Genomic DNA, 19,971 nt, shown 5'->3' with positions numbered 1-19,971 from the left:
TCAAAAAACAAGTAGGAAACTAGTGGTCAACCAGAAATCAAAACTGAACCTGAAACCATCGTCATTAAAGAAGAAATGGCTGAAGTAACACCTGATCCAAATGATCTACCGATGTGGAATACCAGACAAACTGTTCCCCCTCTCGGACTTGCACCTATAAGAAGACCTGAAATTGAGGCTGAAAACTGGGAAGTCAAGGGGCAGTTTATGCACATGGTTCGTGAAAACCAATTCGACGGAAGACTTAATAATAATCCGATAGAACATTTAGAAGCTTTTGAAGATTTATGTGAACTGTACAAAAACAAAGATGTTTCTTCAGATGCATTTAAGTTAAGAACTTTTCCGTACTCGTTAATCGGAGACGCAAAAGCATGGTTGAAAGCATCAAAACCTGATTCTATCACAACTTTTAACGAATTAAGAGAAAAATTCATTACCCGATTTTTCCCACTAGCAAAAGCCGAAAGACTTAGAACTGAAATCACCACTTTTAACTAAAATTCAGATGAAACTCTTTATGATGCATGGGAAATATTAAAAAGAATATTACGAAATTGTCCGCAACATGGATTGCAAAAAGGGCAAATAGTTCAAACTTTTTATCGTGGTATTGATGAACATACTCGTGGTATATTAGATTCCTCCGCTGGAGGAGTTTTTATGTACAAATCACCAAATCAAGCGTATGACATGTTAGAAGACATGTCAGTTCATACTTTTGAATGGACACCGTCTAGAGATCAACTACCTAGAAGGATGGTGGCAAGCCTTGAAGAAAATGAAGATAACAACACAATCATAGCTTCACTGTCGAATCAATTCAAAAAGTTTGGAAGAGAAATAGAGAAACTAAATTCAACAGTTTTAGCATTATAAGTAGGATGTGAAATCTGTGGACAACCACATTTCACAAAAGATTGTGATATCAATGATCGGCCAATGAACTCAGTAGCACAAGTTAATTTTATGGCCAATCAAAGACAAGGAAATTTTCAAGGAGGAAATTCTAATTATCAACCTGCAAACCCAGGATATCAAAACCCGAAGAATTTTGCTTTTCAAAGAAATGGACCACCTGGCTTTTTCAATAGAAACAAACCTCCATTTCCACCTCAACAAAATTTTTAACAACAACCGTTACCTCAATTACCATATCAACAACAAAATCATAACACGCAACCAGTAGTGAAGAAATCTAACTTTGAAGAAGTTATGATGTAGGTTGACAACAACCATTACCTCAATTACCATATCAACAACAAAATCATGACACACAACCAGTAGAAAAGTCATCTCTAAAATCAGCAGGAAATCCACGGACCTCAGCATCAAACAGGGTCGTCAAGTGGTCAGACTTATCCTAACCATGAGAGGATCTGTCTCGTAAAATGGGGAGGGCACCGTGCAATTTAGCTTGATAAGACTAATGAATCAGACCCCCAGAAAAGGATAATCTCCTTAAAGATTAAAAATCAGCATTTAAGCCTGATATTACTCAATCCTTGAGATTGATTTTAAAGACTGAGAATTACAAACTCATGGAATTTGATGATATCTAAACTCGAGCTTGAACGAGAAAATATTTTGATCAAAATTACAAACCGATTTGTTTTCTGAAAACCTATTTTCAATCCGTTCATTACCATTGAACGTAAAATCCTAAGAATTCACCAAAATTCATTAGGTCACTTGAACCAATTCGGGTGTCAACCGTAAGAACGGTGGTTGCATAGCATGGTCGAAGATAGGACCTTGTGCCAGACCGAAAAATTATAGGGTGATCTTTACTATTACTCCTACAAAGGATAGTAATTGCATCCGACACGTTTTAGACCATGAACAAAAGCATGTCACGGGACATTGCCTTAACAGTTGCTTGTTCAACGCTTTCCTTTATAACCGGACGGTAGTTTACCGAAAGGTAATATACGGAGCAAGTATGCTGGACGTGTTGCTTTCCCAATACAAGGTTAGCAAGTGGGTGACACAAAACCATAAGTTTTGAGCTAAAATTTTCAAATCTGAAACCCACCAAACCCACAAAAACAATTTGCAAACACCGGTGAAGGGTTATTCCGGAAAACTTATCTAGGGTAAAATCTAGAATGAATTTTCAAAAGATTAAATGTTTTCATAAAGATTCAATTTCCTTAAAGGATCTAAATTTTCATAGTCATGTGGGACTGTAAACCACATCGTTACTATCATTGTTCATACCGCCATATCAAAATCACTGATGTATAAAGTGTGAAAATAAAAAAGTGATTCGAGTGAAGTGTGATTTAATTTCAAATTCTGTATTGTTTGAGGACAAGCAACGTTCAAGTGTGGGGATATTTGATAATGCTAAAAAGGAACATATATTTAGTATCCATATCCTTCCAATATGTAAAGCTTTTAGTTGCAATTGTTCTATTTTTATGTAATATTCGTTTAAATAAATAAGTGAGAAGACAAAAGAAGAAAATGACGATTTTAAGACGCAAATGACCAAAGCTCAAATGTACAAGATATAATTCAAGTGGTTCAATTTATTGATGAGAAACGTCTCAAAATTACAAGAGTATGAGTCACAAAACGCAAAGTACAAGATATTAAATTATACGAAAGGACGTTCGAAAAACTAGAACCGGGACCTGAGCCAACTATCAACGCGCAACGCAACGGAGCTAAAATTACAAGTCAACTATGCACAAGAATATAATATAATATTTAAATAATTATATAAATTATTTATATATTATATATTATATTAAATAACTTCGACAAACTAGCAAACAAAAAATATGTGAGCTGGATCTGACGGCCATGCAATCGCATGGGAAATAGGCATAAAACCCATGAGAGTACATGAGCCCATGTGAGTGCATGAGATTTTCACTAAAATCTCATGCGACCGCATGAGTTACTGTAGCAGGCCACATCCTATAAATTTGCCAGTTTTCTGCGAGTTTTAATATATCTTTTTCTATTTTATTTCTCTTATCTCTCAATTTATATTTATATTTATATTTTAATTATAATTTTAATTTAAATTAATAATAATAAGGTTATGGTAGCAAATGTTGTAAGTTTGTAAGTCGAAACTCTGTCCGTGTAACGCTACGCGATTAAATACCACTGTAAGCTATGTTCTTCCTTTTTAATTTAATGTCTCGTAACTAAGTTATTATTATGCTTATTTGAGCCAAAGTAATCGTGATGTTAGACTAAATATTAAGACGGGGTTATTAGATTTTGTACCATAATTTGGGTTTGGACAAAAGACCGACACTTGTGGACATTGGACTATTGACTATTAATAGATGGGGGTATTGTCTAATCGAATGACAACTCATTAGAATCTGTCGAACCTATCTTCAAATTAGTTAATCTAATAATTATTAAAATGATTATGTATGTTCTATTTAGTGACGTTTATACGACATCTTTTACGATCATTTAATTAATTATTTGGGTTGGGTAATTGATTATTCATTCTGATCAAGTGGGTAAATTAATATTCATATCTCATTAAAACAGGGGTGGATTACATACAAGGATAATTAGTGTAATTGTTAACAAAGTATTAAAACCTTGGATTACACGCAGTTGATAACCTGGTGTAATTATTAAACAAAGTATTAAAACCTTGTTACAGTTCGAATCCCTAATTAGTTGGAATATTTGACTTCGGGAATAAGGTTAATTTGACGAGCATTTTATAATTATAACCGATGGACTATTATGGACAAAAACCAGATAGGTATCAAATAAACCAGGACAAAGGACAATTAACCCGGGTAACAATTAATTAAAATTAAAACGTCAAACATCATGATTACGAAAGTTTAAATAAGCATAATACTTTTATTTCATATTTTATCGTACCTTTATTTACTGTCATTTTAATTACTGCAATTTACTTTATTGCAATTTAAATTCTATCATTTATATTATCATCATTTATCTTTACGCTTTATTTAAAATCGATAAACCGGTCATTAAACGGTAAAAACCCCCTTTTATAATAATATTACTATATATAATTATATATATTTTATATACATATAGTTGTTAAAAATATAGCGTTAAACTCAGCTAGCTCCCTGTGGAACGAACTGAACTTACTAAAAACTACACTACTCTACAATTAGGTACACTGCCTATAATTGTTGTAGCAAGGTTTAGGTATATCCCATCTATATAAATAAAAAACAAAACTTGTGTAAATTATATCGTATTTAGTAGTAAAAATATAACTATTTTGTATACGCCGCTGCACACATCACCTGCTAAATGGAAACCTGTTACTGACCCTTTGAGAACCATCCAGACTTTAAAGAACTTTAATATATCTTTTCTCTATGGTACACTTTGGAACCATGAGAAGGCAGAAGCTAAAGTTGAACTTAACTTGAAAGAAAACTTTAAGTCTGCCCCCACCACTTCAAAATCTTCTAAAACAGATGATATTGCTCTTATTGCTACTGCTAAAAAGAAAGCTCAAAAAGCTTTACTGGTTCAAAAGTTAATAGCAGAAGAAGAGTCAACTGAAGATGATGTGGAGAGTGGTACCGAGTCTGAAGAAAGCAGTGATGATGAAGATGATGTGGAAGGGTTTGCTGAAAGTATGGCTTTGCTGGCTAGGCAGTTCAAAAGGTTCAATCGTAATAGAACCAGCAAGTCATACAAAGGGAGTAAGAAACCAAGTGCTAGGTATAGTAGCAATTTAGTCAAAGGTCCTAAATCTGAGTGTTACAATTGTGGGAAGGTTGGACATTTTGCTGTTGAATGCATGTCCAGGAAACCTTCAACATCACATGCTAACTCCTTCTCAAAAGCTGATAAGTACAAAAACAAGTACAAAGGTATGAAGGCTCAGATGAAGGAAAGTGCAAAGGCTGATAAGAAGGGAAAGAAGCCAGAAAAGGTTCTAGTTGCTGAGCATCTTGACTGGGATGAAACCAGCTCTTCTTCATCTTCTGACAGTGATACTGATGATGATGGTGCTGGTTATGCTTCTAGTAAAAAGCTGTGTTTAATGGCCAAGGAGGTCGAGGAGTCTAATGAGGATGATAATGGTAGTACATTTATGGTTGATATGAGGGAAGCTGACCTGAAAAAGGATTCACCTCAATGGAAATCTGAAATGCTATATAAGGTTGATAATTTTTGAACTTATGCTGATGATGAAAAAGCTAAAATGTTTGACTACCTAAGAGTTGATTTGTGTAGAGGCAGCAAACGTGAAGAAGTTTTAAAAACTGATAACAAATCTTTAAATGAAAAACTTAAAGGCAAAAATGATGAAATTAAAATCTTGAAAGATGAAATTTCAAAACTTGAAAAACAAAATTTTGCTTTAAAGAACCAGCTAAACGATCTCAAAAAGGTTGTTGCTTCATGGTGTACATCTGCTCAACGCACAGCTAAGTGTGTGAATGAGCAGGTGCCTGCCCAATTTGAAGCCTTCTTTGCTGTGACTATGCTGCTGCTGCTCTTACAGAAGTTGCTTTTATGGACCCTACTCTTGAAACTGATCCTGAAGCTGTCTTGCCAAATACTTTTGTCAAGATAGTTAAGGGTAAAAAGGTCTTAACAAAAAAGTTTTTCAGATCTACAGAGACCTCACCACCGTCCATGAAAGAGATTTTGGAGAGTGAAGTTAAAGCTAAGGAAATTAGTGTTTCAATTGATGAAACTACTGATCCCTCAAGCATTTACTATATGACTCCCAAAGAAAGACAAATCAAGAAGGAAATAACTGAGTATAACAAGAGAAATCTAAAATCAGTTAAGCCTTCTAGCTGCCTGAATGCTGAGCCTACTACTACTATTCCAACCAGTAACTAGAGACGAACCAGTAAATCCTGATACTGGTAAGTCTAGAGTGATCTCAGCTAGTAAACCAGTAGCAGCAAACAAACCAGTAACTTCCCACACCGGTAAGTCAAAATCCAAAGGCAAAGCAGCAAACCACGCGAATGGTACTGGTTCCAAGCCAAAAACTGCCCATAAGGGAAAAGCTAATACAGTAGAGTCAAATACTGAGACATCTATCGTTGAGATACTGACTAGGAAGCTCGACCAGCTGCTATTGGCTGTTACTCAAAGCCAGCAGCAGAACCAGTCACCAAGTACATCTACTGCAAACCAGCTACCGAGACCAAAAGTGAGAAAATGCTACAAATGTGGCAGCAAAACTCACTTGTCCCATCAGTGTACCCATGTTATGAATCCCAATGCTGCTACCCCTCAAACCAACCAAGCAGCAAGGAAGAAAGCATCAAAGTTGACTCTTCCAGAACCCATCCTTCGATGGGTTCCCAAAAAGAACTAATCTCTTAGCTACTGTGCAGTGCATTCAAAACAAGCAAATCTGGTATCTCGATAGTGGTTGTTCGAGACATATGACCGGAAGTAAGTCCTTGCTGATGGACTATCAAGAAAAGGATGGTCCAGTTGTTTCATATGGAGATAATTCGTTGGGTTATACAAAGGGTTTTGGTACTTTAACAAATGGGAATGCCACTTTTTCAAATTTGGCATATGTCATTGGGCTTAAACACAATTTACTCAGCATAAGCCAACTGACAAGCAAGAATAAGATTGTCCAATTCAGAAGAAAAATTGGCACTATTTTTGATAAGACAGGGAAGCCTCTGCTGACATCAAAAAGACATTAGAACATGTATCAAATTGACATGAACACAGCAGTCACAACAACTGATACTTATTTCTATTCAAAGACAGCAGACAACCTCAAGTAATTATGGAACAAGAGACTCTCACATCTCAACTTCAAGGATATTCACAAGTTGTCTAGTAAAAGTTTGGTTTCTGGACTACTCAGTATGTCTTATGTGAAGGACAGATTGTGTCCTGGTTGTGAAAAGGGAAAGCATCACCATGCCTCATTCAAATCAAAGAAGATTTCATCTGTTGAAAAGTCATTTCACTTACTTCACATGGATCTTTTTGGTCCTGTTAATGTAGCCAGCTGTAGTGGGAAGAAATATACACTGGCTATTGTTGATAAATATTCCAGATACACTTGGGTATTCTTTTTGAAGCAAAAGAGTGAAGCTGCTGATGAAATTATTAATTTTATCAAAAGAATGGAACTTTTGAATGGGAAACTGGTGAAGCAGCTAAGAAGTGATCATGGTACAGAATTCAAAAATGCTACATTGAAAGAATTTTGTGCTGACAAAGGTATTTCACAGAACTTTTCTGCTGTGAGAACACCTCAACATAATGGTGTTACAGAAAGAAGAAATAGAACTCTCATTGAAGCAGCAAGATCTATGTTAGCTGAGTCTGGGTTGAAAAATTCATATTGGACAGAAGCTGTGAATACTGCTTGTTTTACCGAGAATAGATCTTTAATAGTGAAAATACATCAAGAAACTGCTTATGAAGTTCTCAAAGGCAGAAGACCCTCAATTTCATTTCTTCATGTATTTGGCACTCCCTGATTCATTCTAAACAATAGGAATCAGCTAGGCAAGTTTGATGCTAAGGCTGATGAAGGTATATTTCTTGGATATTCCAACATGTCAAAGGCATATATGGGTTTCAATAAAAGAAGGGGTTGTTTTGAAGAATCCATTAATGTTACATTAGATGAAACTGCCCCTACTTCATCCTCTGGTCAAGAAGATGAGGAGTTACTGTTTGAAGAACCTACTCAGCAAGCTCTAGATGATGAAGAACAACCAGCAGCAACTCCCTCACCAATCCATGTTGCTGAGTTCTCTGATGATGAAATGGAACATTCTGTTCCATCTGTGTCTAAACCAAGTGGACCTACTGGCTCTACTGAAGTTCTAAAACTTGAGCAGAGGTCTAATGGTTCTGAAGGATCACAAGCTGGTACTGGTTACACTCATAATGAACAGCTATCTTCTGTTGCTGCTCATACTGCTGAACCAGCTAATGATCAAGATGATGTGTGTTCCACAATAAGCTCACCTGTTCATAACACTAGATGGACAAAGGAGCATCCAATTGAGCAGGTTATTGGTAATCTGGCCAGTGGTGTTAAGATAAGGAGACATGCAACCAGCAACTTTTATATGCATGTAAACTTTGTATCTACCATTGAACCTACATGTCCTGAAGAAGAAATCAAAGATCCAAACTGGGCAGGAGCTATGCAAGAAGAGATCTCCTAATTTGATAGGAATAAGGTTTGGACATTGGTACCTAAACCTGATGATGAAACTAAGAAGATCATTGGTACCAAGTGGGTTTTCAAGAATAAGATGGATGAAGATGTGATTGTGATCAGAAACAAAGCTAGATTAGTAGCTCAGGGTTTCAAGCAGGAAGAAGGATTGGATTATGGAGAGACATATGCACCAGTGGCTAGGATGGAAGCTATTAGATTGTTCTTGGCATATGCTGCTAAGATAAACTTTAGAGTATTCCAGATGGATGTTAAGTATGCATTTCTAAATGGAAAGCTGCAAGAAAAAGTCTATGTCAAACAGCCTCCTGGTTTTATAAGCAGTAAATATCCAGACCATGTCTACAAGTTAGACAAAGCTCTAAATGACCTAAAACAGGCATCAAGAGCATGGTATGAGACACTTCATGTGTATCTCACTGGTATCGGTTTTAAAGTTGAAACAATTGATACCACTCTATTCTCAAAGGAGATAGATGGTGATCTCTTGCTGGTACAGATATACATGGATGATATTATTTATGAATCTAAATGTGGTGACCCAAACTTTTCCATGATTATATATTATATGAGATCTATATTTACATGATTAAATGTTTCTGACATGTTAAGCAATCAAACTTGTTAAGACTTGATTAATTGAAACGGTTTTTGTGTTAACGTTTGACCACCCAGTTTGTCCGATGATTCACGAACGTTATAACTTGTATATGACATGATATTATATATATGAACATATATATATATATATATATATATACATATATATATATATATATATATATATATACATATATATATATATATATACATATACATATATATATATATATATATATATATATATATATATATACATATATATATATATATATATATATATATATATATATATATATATATATATATATATATATATATATATATATATATATGTTTAACATGATGAAATGATAATTAAAGTATCTCATTATGTATATTAACAATGAACTTTATACATAAACAAGACTACTAACTTAAGAAATTCCAAACGATATCTATACGTAATGATTATCGTTGTAATAACGTCTTAATATTTATATATCATATTAAGATATATTAGCACATCATGTTATCATAATAATATAATAATTTAACATCTCATTAGATATAATAACAATGGGATTAATTACATTTAACTAAATCGTTAACTTAAAGGTTCCGAAACAACACGTACATGTAACGACTAACGATGACTTAACGACTCAGTTAAAATGTATATACATGTAGTGTATTAAGATGTATCAATACACTTTTGAAAGACTTAAATATACATATCAAAGTACTTCTATTTAACAAAAATGCTTATAATTACATCCTCATTCATTTTCATCAACAATTCTACTTGTATGCACCCATATTCGTACTCGTACAATACACAGCTCCTAGATGTATATACTATTGGTATATACACTTCAATTATCAACTCTTAGCTGACTTAATGAGTTACCTAAATATGTGAGAACCATCATTTGGCAACTAGCATGAATGATTACACAAAATTACAAACTAATGTGACCATATATGCCACCCCATATTCGCGTGAACTTCAAGCATCACAAACACATTCTCATTTCAATTTTCTTGAATCAAATTACTCTTTCTCAAGTTCTCTCATATTGTTCTAAGTGTTCTTTATCATCTTCATCAAAATATACCTCAATCTAGTTCAAAAATCCAAATATAAATCAACATACAACACAATCTTTCAAGAACACTTTCAAGTTTGCAAGTCTACTTCCAAGCTTTTAAATCCATTCTAAGTAATCATCTAAGATCAAGAAACCTTTGTTATTTACAGTAGGTTATCTTTCTTATTCAAGGTAATACTCATATTCAAACTTTGATTCGATTACTATAACTATAATTATCTTAATTCAAGTAGTAATCTTACTTGAACTTGTTGTCGTGTCATAATTCTACTTCAAGAACTTCCAAGCCATCAAAGATCTATTGAAGCTCAAGTTATTTCTTCATCATTTCCAGTAGGTTTACGTACTATACTTAAGGTAGTAATGATATTTATAACATCATTCAATTCAAATATATATATATATATATATATATATATATATATATATATATATATATATATATATATATATATATATATATATATATATAACTATCTTATTCGAAGATTTAAACTTGTAATCACTAGAATATAGTGTAGTTGATTCTAAAATTGTTGGCAAACAAAGTTAATCCTTCTAACTTAACTTTTAAAATCAACTAAAAACATGTTCTATATCTATATGATATGCTATCTTAATGATTTAAAACTTGGAAACACGAAGAACACCGTAAAACCGGACATACGCCGTCGTAGTTAAACCGGTGGCTGTTTTGGGTTGGATAATTAAAAACTATGATAACCTTTGAATTAAAAGTTGTTCTTCTAGGAAAATGATATTTCTTATGAACATGAAACTATATCCAAAAATCATGGTTAAACTCAAAGTGGAAGTATGTTTTTCAAAATGGTTATCAAGATGTCGTTCTTTCGACCGAAATGACTACCTCTTTCAAAAATGACTTGTAACTTGTACTTACAACTATAAACTTATACTTTTTCTGTTTAGTTTCATAAAATTTCAGTTCATTATGAAACCATAGCAACTTGATTCACTCAAAACTGATTTATAACCAAGAAATTATGGGTAAAACAAAATTGGTTAGATTTACTAGTTTAGCTTAGAAAATTTTATAACAAATCTATACTAACCATAACTTAAATAACTTTCTTATATTATACATGTCTTGATAGACCATAGACACGTATACAATGTTTTGACATATCATATCGACGTCATATATAATATATATATATATATATATATATATATATATATATATATATATATATATATATATATATATATATATATATATATATATATATATATATATATATTATTTGGAATAACCGTAAGTCACTCTATATTGCGGTAATGCTCGAGTTAGAATATAGAGGGTCGAGGTTAATTCTAAAATAATATATATAATTTGAGTTGTGATCGAGTCTGAGACATGTATATACTGGGTCGTGGATTGATTCGAGAAATTATATTGATTTATTTATGTACTACTAACTGTGGACTACTAATTGTGGACTACTAATGTTGAACTGCTAACTTAACAACTTAAAATGTCAACACGTAATAAAAATGTTGTGAATATATTTCGATCATACTTTGATATATATGTATATATTTGTTATAGGTTCGTGAATCGACCCATGACCAAGTCTAATTCTCGACGAATTAAAAATCTGTGAAAGTGAGTTATAGTCCCACTTTTATTATCTAATATCTTCTTGGGATGAGAATACATGCAGTTTTATAAATGTTTTACAAAATAGACACAAGTAATTGAAACTACATTCTATGTTGAATTGCTATACCGGATATCGCCCTTGTTGAACTTGGTAGCCCATGAATTAGTTTTTATTATAATTGCCACTAATTGACGCGAATCCTAAAGGTAGATCTACGGGCTTTGACACGCCCCAGTCAAAGAATTTGAACTGCTTTAGTACTTCCATTTTTCTCTACAGACGAGTGGTTCTGTTTTAGGGATATTCTAGATGCATTTTGTTAATGTCGGTTACCAGGTGTTTAAACATATGAATGATTTTTATACCGATGGCTATTTATGATAAAGGAAATCTTGTGGCCTATTATTACGATTTGATAAATATATAGGTTAAACCTATAACTCGCCAACATTTTTGTTGACGTTTAAAGCATGTTTATTCTCAGGTGATTATTAAGAGCTTCCGCTGTTGCATGCTAAATTAAGGACAAGATTTGGAGTCAGCATGCTTGTATAATATTGTTTAAAAACTGCATTCGAGAACTTACTTTGTTGTAACATATTACTATTGTAAACCATTATGTAGTGGTCGTGTGTAAGCGTGATATTTTAGATTATCATTACTTGATAATCTAGGTTATGTCCTTTAAATCTTTGTCGATAAAATAAAGGTTATGGTTTGTTTCAAAAACGAATGCAGTCTTTTAAAAATGTCTCATATAGAGGTCAAAACCTTGCAACGAAACCAATTAATATGAAACGTTTATAATCAATATGAACGGGACATTTCAGTTGGTATCCGAGCGTTGGTCTTAGAGAACCATAAATTTGTATTAGTGTGTCTAACCGAGTTTGTTAGGATGCATTAGTGAGTCTGGACTTCGACCGTGTTTACTTTAAAAACGATTGCTTAACACTTTTGTTGGAAACTATATATTTTTACATGTAAATATTATGTGATATATTAATCTCTTAACGTGCTTGCTATTATATGATAGATGTCTACCTCTAGTACAAATCCCATCGACTCACCTAATAATAATAAAGAGTCGAATGTATTTTGGGAAGATTCACAAATTCTGGAAGAAGAAGAAGAAGAAGAAGAAGAAGAAGAACCGGAAAAAGAGGAACTGGAAGAAGAGGAATCGGAAGAAGATGAACTGGAAGAAGAGGTTCCGGAGGAGGAAATATTAAGAACCACAGAAAAATAGATAAATAAAAGAAAATCCTCAACCAATGGACCAACGTTAAAAATGGTCAATGGTGTTTCCGCCGAGAAAGCAAAATATTGGGAAAATTACCAATTTTCTGATGAATCGGATTCCGATGAGGATTCCGATGATGTTATAGAAATTACCCCAGCCCAATTTAATAAAGCAAAAAAAAAATAATAAGGGAAAAGCTATCAAAATAGAGAAAATCGAGTCCAAACCCGACGAACTCTATGTTAACATGAAATATCCCGATGGGATATACCGGAAACACCCGTATTTCTTAAATTTTAACTATAACCCGGGAACATCTAAGCCACCAGGTTTTTCTAAACCATTTATGAAAATGACGGCTCGTATTAGAGGAGCGCCATGTATCCCTAGGAAATTAGCAAAACGAACCAAGTCCGAGGAGGAGGAAACAAGTGAGTCGGAATAAAGAATTGTAATCATGCTGTGTAATATGTGTACTGTAGTGTGCTTGTACTTTTATGCTGTATGTAAAAATTGCTTGTAATGTTTGTATTCTATCATCCTTTACATGATATAATTTTTCATCTCTTTACAGTATAAAAATACAAAATGGATGTTAAGGATAGACGACCGAATATTTTAGAAGACCTACCAGGGGATATGATTGATGAAATCTTGTCTAGAGTTGGTCAGAATTCATCGGCTCAATTGTTTACGGTGAGATTAGTTTGTAGTAAATTTGATAGACGTTCTAGGCATGCCTTGGTTTATAAAATGCTTTCCTTCGATAGATGGTGTATATCACATTGGGGAGACCTTAAGTTATGCCATATTTTCTTTAAGGCATTGTGTTCGGAAAACCCTAATGCAATTTTTCGCTACGGGCTGAGAGCCTATTTTGACTCCACATATCCCAACATAGGACTTCATTCTTTATAAAGAGCTTCAAACATGCAATTTAAAGAAGCATGTTATGTTTACGGGTTAGTGATGTTTGCATATCACCAAATTGAGAAAAAGAACATCGGATTGCAACTTCTTAATAAAACATTCCCACATGTGACGGATTCAGTAGTTGGGATGAGAAATAAGGTTTTTAACTTGTTACGGGGCTGTTGGATATTTCGTAACCCCCGTCCTTTTGACGATGTTACAACGTGCTGCCTTGCCAACGGCCACAACGGTTATTTCCCACTTGATCAAGGATGGGAAATAGTATTAGTAAAACCCGAATGCATGACTTGTTTCTGGTCTTATGAATTACGTGTCTTTATTGTCTTCACAGCTGCTTTGTATCAAAGTTATTATGTGCTATATTTCAAGCTGTATGTAAAATAGCGGTATTGTACGTTTCTAAAATATGGTATATAAATTTGAACGTGAAATATTATTATCAGTTTTTCATGATAGAATTGTAGTAGTTGATTTGTATATTAGCTATTAAGTATGAACTTAACGGGTAGATACTACCCGAATTTGAATTATAAAATGCTAATATAAAGAAAAAGCTTTTATAAATAAGTTCATATTATGCTACGAAATACTATTGACTACTTCAAATATTCTATATGATTAACTGAACTTTTTTGGCTATTTTTGAAGGAAATGGCACCGACTACTCGACACAACATGAACATGAGCGAGGAAGACTTCCGTGTTTTCCTTACAGCAAACATAGCCGCAGTACAGGCTACAATACAAAACAACAATAACTCTGAATCTAGCAATGGAACAAATTCCACAAGAAATCGTGTAGGATGCTCCTACAAGGAATTCACTGCCTGTAAACCTCTGGAATTCGATGGAACCGAAGGACCAATCGGATTAAAACGGTGGACCGAGAAGGTCGAATCGGTGTTTGCCATAAGTAAATGTACTGAAGAAGACAAAGTAAAGTACGCTACGCATACCTTCACAGGTACTGCTTTAACATGGTGGAACACCTATCTCGAGCAGGTGGGATAAGATACTGCTTACGCATTACCGTGGTCAGCATTTAAAAACATGATGAATGAGCAGTACCGTCCCAGAAACAAGGTTAATAAGCTCAAGGCAGAGCTTAGAGAATTACGAACACAAGGATTCGATATTACCACATACGAACGACGATTCACAGAGTTGTGCCTATTATGTCCAAGGGTGTTCGAAGATAAAGAAGTGCAGATCGACGCGTTTGTAAAAGGGTTGCCAGAAAGGATTTAGGAGGATGTGAGTTCAAACGAGACCACCTCCATACAAAAGGCAAGTCGAATGGTTCATAAACTCATAAACCAGATTGAGGGAATAATTAAAGAGCAGACGGCCGAAGGGGCCAACATGAAATAAGTCAAGAGAAAATGGGAAGAAAACAGTGACAAGGGTCACCAACACAACAACAATAACTATCGCTTCAACAATCAACACAACAATCACAACTACAATCGCACCATTTTTTGCACCAACAAACGCAACAACAAACATCCCAACAACAATAACAACCGTAGCAACAACAATCCCAACAACTATCTCAATAACAAAAATGGCAACCAAAATCAGAAGATTCAATGCAAAAGATGTGACGGATACCACTCGGAGAAGTTCTGTGCTATAGTGTGTACCAAGTGTAACAGAAGCGGTCATGGTGCAACAAAATGTGACATCTATGGACCGACGGTCTATAAAAATAATAAAACAAATAATCCTATTATTTGTTACGGATGCGAAAAGCCGGGCCATTTCAGCAGGGCATGCCTAAACCAAGGGAATAATAATGGGCAAGGCCGTGAAGAGTCTTCAACATTAATACGGTAGAAGCGCAGGAAGACTCGGAGCTTGTTACGAGTACGTTTCTTATTGACGATAAACCTGCTTATATTTTATTTGATTCGGGTGCGGATAGAAGCTATATGAGTAGAGATTTTTGTGCCAAATTAAGTTGTCCATTAATGCCTTTGGATAATAAATTTTTACTCGAATTAGCAAACGGTAAATTAATTACAGCAGATAAAATATGTCAGAACCGAGAAATTAAACTGGTTAGCGAAACGTTTAAGATTGATTTGATACCAATAGAGTTAGGGAGTTTTGATGTGATAATTGGCATGGACTGGTTGAAAGAGGTGAAGGCAGAGATCGTTTGATACAAAAATGCTATTCGCATTATGCGCAAAAAGAGAAAACCCTTAATGGTGTACGGAGAAAAGAGCAACGCGAAATTAAATCTTATTAGTAGCTTGAAGGCGCAAAAGCTAATAAGAAAAGGTTGTTTTGTCATTCTAGCACACGTCGAAGAAGTCAAAATCGCAGAAAAGAACATCAGTGATGTTTCCGTCGCTAAAGAATTTCCCGATGTATTTCTGAAGGAATTACTGGGACTACCTCCACACCGATCGGTTGAATTTCAAATAGATCTTGTACCCGGAGCTGCACCGATAGCTCGTGCTCCATACATATTAGCACCCAGTGAAATGAAGGAACTACAAAGCCAATTACAAGAACTTTTGGAGCACGGTTTCATTCGACCGAGTACATCACTGTGGGGAGCTCCTGTTTTGTTTGTAAAAAAAGGGATGGTACATTCAGGTTGTGTATCGATTACCGAGAGTTGAACAAACTTACCATCAAGAACTGTTATCCACTACCGAGAATTGATGACTTATTTGATAAACTACAAGGCTCGTCGGTTTATTCGAAGATCGATTTACGTTCCGGATATCATCAAATGCGGGTGAAAGAGGATGATATCCCAAAGACTTCTTTTAAAACGCGTCACGGTCATTATGAGTTTATGGTCATGCCTTTTGGTTTAACTAACGCACCAGCCGTATTTATGGACCTCATGAACCGAGTGTGTGGACCGTATCTTGACAAGTTTGTCATTGTCTTCATCGATGACATACTTATTTACTCTAAAAATGATCAAGAGCACGAAGAACATTTGAGAAAAGTGCTAGAATTGTTAAGAAAAGAAAAACTGTACGCCAAGTTTTGAAAGTGTGCATTTTGGTTGAAAGAAGTTCAATTTCTCGGTCACATAGTGAGCAAAGAAGGTATTCAGGTTGATCTGGCAAAGATTGAAACTGTTGAGAAATGGGAAACCCCAAAAACTCTGACGCAGATACGCCAATTTTTAGTATTGGCTGGTTACTACAGAAAATTCATCCAAGATTTTTCCAAAATAGCAAAACCCTTGACTACATTAACACATAAAGGGAAGAAATTTGAATGGAAGGATGAGCAAGAGAAAGCGTTTCAACTGTTAAAGAAAAAGTTAACTACGGCACCTATATTGTCATTACCAGAAGGGAATGATGATTTTTTGATTTATTGTGATGCTTCAAAGCAAGGTCTCGGTTGTGTATTAATGCAACGAAAGAAGGTAATTGCTTATGCGTCTAGACAATTGAAGATTCATGAGCAGAATTATACGACTCATGATTTGGAATTAGGCGCTGTTGTTTTTGCATTAAAGATGTGGAGGCACTACTTATATAGGGTCAAATGTACCATATATACCGACCACAAAAGTCTTCAACATATATTTGATCAAAAACAACTAAACATGAGACAGCGTAGGTGGATTGAATTGTTAAATGATTACGACTTTGAGATTCGTTACCACCCGGAGAAGGCAAATGTGGTAGCCGACGCCTGAAGTAGAAAGGACAGAGAACCTATTCGAGTAAAAGCTATGAATATAATTATTCATACTAACCTTACTACTCGAATAAAGGAGGCGCAACAAGGAGTTTTGAAAGAAGGAAATTTGAAGAATGAAATACCCAAAGGATCGGAAAAACATCTTAATATTCGGGAAGACGGAACCCGGTATAGAGCTGAAAGAATTTGGGTACCAAGGTTTGGAGATGTGAAAGAAATGGTACTTAGGGAAGCACATAAAACCAGATATTCAATACATCCCGGGGCGGGAAAGATGTACCAAGATCTCAAGAAACACTTTTGGTGGCCGGGTATAAAAGCTGATATTGTGACATATGTGGGAGAATGCTTAACTTGTTCTAAAGTTAAAGCTGAACATCAGAAACCATCAGGTCTACTTCAACAACCTGAAATTCCAGAATAGAAATGGGAAAACGTTACCATGGATTTCATTACTAAATTGCCAAGAACTGAAAGTGGTTATGATACAATTTGGGTAATAGTCGATCGTCTTACCAAATCAGCACACTTCCTACCAATGAGAGAAGATGACAAAATGGAGAAGTTGGCACGACTTTACTTGAAGGAAGTAGTCTCCAGACATGGAATACCAGTCTCTATTATCTCTGATAGGGATGGTAGATTTGTTTCAAAATTCTGGCAGACGTTACAACAAGCATTGGGGACTCGTTTAAATACGAGTACTTCTTATCATCCACAACTGATTGGCAGAGTGAAAGGACGATACATGAAATGTCCCGTTCATATCAATTATAAAAGTTCCATATTAATTGATTTCGTTGCGAGGTTTTGACCTCTATATTAGACGTTTTTCAAAGACTGCATTCGATTTTTAAAACAAACCATAACCTTTAAAATATTACGACGATTATCAAATAATGATAATCTAAAATATAGCGTTTTCACACGACCATTACATAATGGTTTACAATAATATTACACAACAATATATATGTCTTCGAATGCAGTTTTTAAACAATATTATACAAGCATGCTGACTCCAACTCTTGTCCATAAATTAGTATGCAACAGCGGAAGCTCTTAATAATCACTTGAGAATAAACATGCTTTAAACGTCAACAAAAAAGTTGGTGAGTTATAGGTTTAACCTATATATCAAATTGTAATAATAGACCACAAGATTTCATCTTTCAATACCATGCAATCTGCGTAAAAATCATTCTTATGGTTGAACACCTGGTAACCGAAATTAACAAATGCATCTAGAATATCCCCATATATAAATATCAAAGTACTAAAGCAGTTCAAATTCTCTGACTGGGGCGTGTCAAAGCCCATAGATCTATCTTTAGGATTCGCGTCAATTGGTGGCAATTATAATAAACACCAATTCTTAGGCTACAAAGTTCAACAAGGGCGATATCCGGTATAACGATTCAACATAGAATGTAGTTTCAATACTTATGTCTATTTTGTAGATCATTTTCAAAACTGCATGTATTCTCATCCCAAAAATATTAGATAGTAAAAATGGGACTATAACTCACTTTCACAGATTTTCACTTTGTCAGAAAATAAGACTTGGCAACGGGTCGATTCACGAACTTATAACAAATATGTACATATATATCAAAGTATGATCAAAATACATTCACAACATTTTTATTACGTTTTAACGATTTAAGTTTATTAAGTCAGCAGTCCTCGTTAGTAACCTACAACTAGTTGTCCACAGTTAGATGTACAGAAATATATCAATATGTATATTATCTTGAATCAATCCACGACCCAGTGTCTACAAGTCTCAGACTTGATCACAACTCAAAGTATATATATTATTTTGGAATCAACCTCAACCCTGTATAGCTAACTCAAACATTACTGCATATAGAGTGTCTATGGTTGTTCCAAATAATATATATAGAGGGGTCGATATGATATGTCAAAACATTGTATACGTGTCTATGGTATCCCAAGATTACATAATATATGTTAGAATACATGTATAATACAATATAAGTTGGTTAAGTTATGATTTGTATAGATTTGTTACAAATTTCACGTAACTACAACAAGCAAAATTATCCAATCTTATTTTACCCATAACTTATTCGTTTTAAATCCGTTTTGAGTGATTCAAGTTGCTATGGTTTCATATTGAACTTAAGTTTATGAATCTAAATAGAAAAAGTATAAATTTATAGTCATAAATACAGGTTACAAGTCATTTTTGTAAAGATAGTCATTTCAGTCGAAAGAACGACGTCTAGATGACCATTTTGGAAAACATACTTCCACTTTGAGTTTAACCATGATTTTTGGATATAGTTTCATGTTCATAATAAAAATCATTCTCCCAAAATAATAGCTTTTAAATCAAAGTTTATCATAGTTTTTAATTATCCAAACCAAAACAGCCCCCGATTTTACTACGACGGCGTATATCCGGTTTTACGGCGTTCTTCGTGTTTCCAGGTTTTAAATCATTAAGTTAGCATATCATATAGATATAGAACATGTGTTTAGTTGATTTTAAAAGTTAAGTTAGAAGGATTAACTTTGTTTGCGAACAAGTTTAGAATATACTAAACTATGTTCTAGTGATTACAAGTTTAAATCTTCAAATAAGATAGTTAT

At 34.2% G+C, this 19,971-nt stretch overlaps 1 non-coding gene across 1 annotated transcript; it reads right to left on the bottom strand.

Annotated features, from left to right (window-relative positions):
- Positions 1-468: 468 nt before the first annotated feature.
- LOC139850993 (small nucleolar RNA R71) lies at positions 469-575 on the bottom strand. The gene has a single exon (XR_011760361.1). It is a non-coding gene; the product is annotated as a small nucleolar RNA R71 (small nucleolar RNA).
- Between the last annotated feature and the right edge of the window lie 19,396 nt (positions 576-19,971).

Source organism: Rutidosis leptorrhynchoides, chromosome 5 (genome assembly GCF_046630445.1).
Source record: "Rutidosis leptorrhynchoides isolate AG116_Rl617_1_P2 chromosome 5, CSIRO_AGI_Rlap_v1, whole genome shotgun sequence".
Lineage (NCBI taxonomy): Eukaryota > Viridiplantae > Streptophyta > Magnoliopsida > Asterales > Asteraceae > Rutidosis > Rutidosis leptorrhynchoides.
The sequence above is the reverse complement of the archived record's forward strand: the minus strand, read 5'-3'. Positions and strand labels throughout refer to the sequence as shown.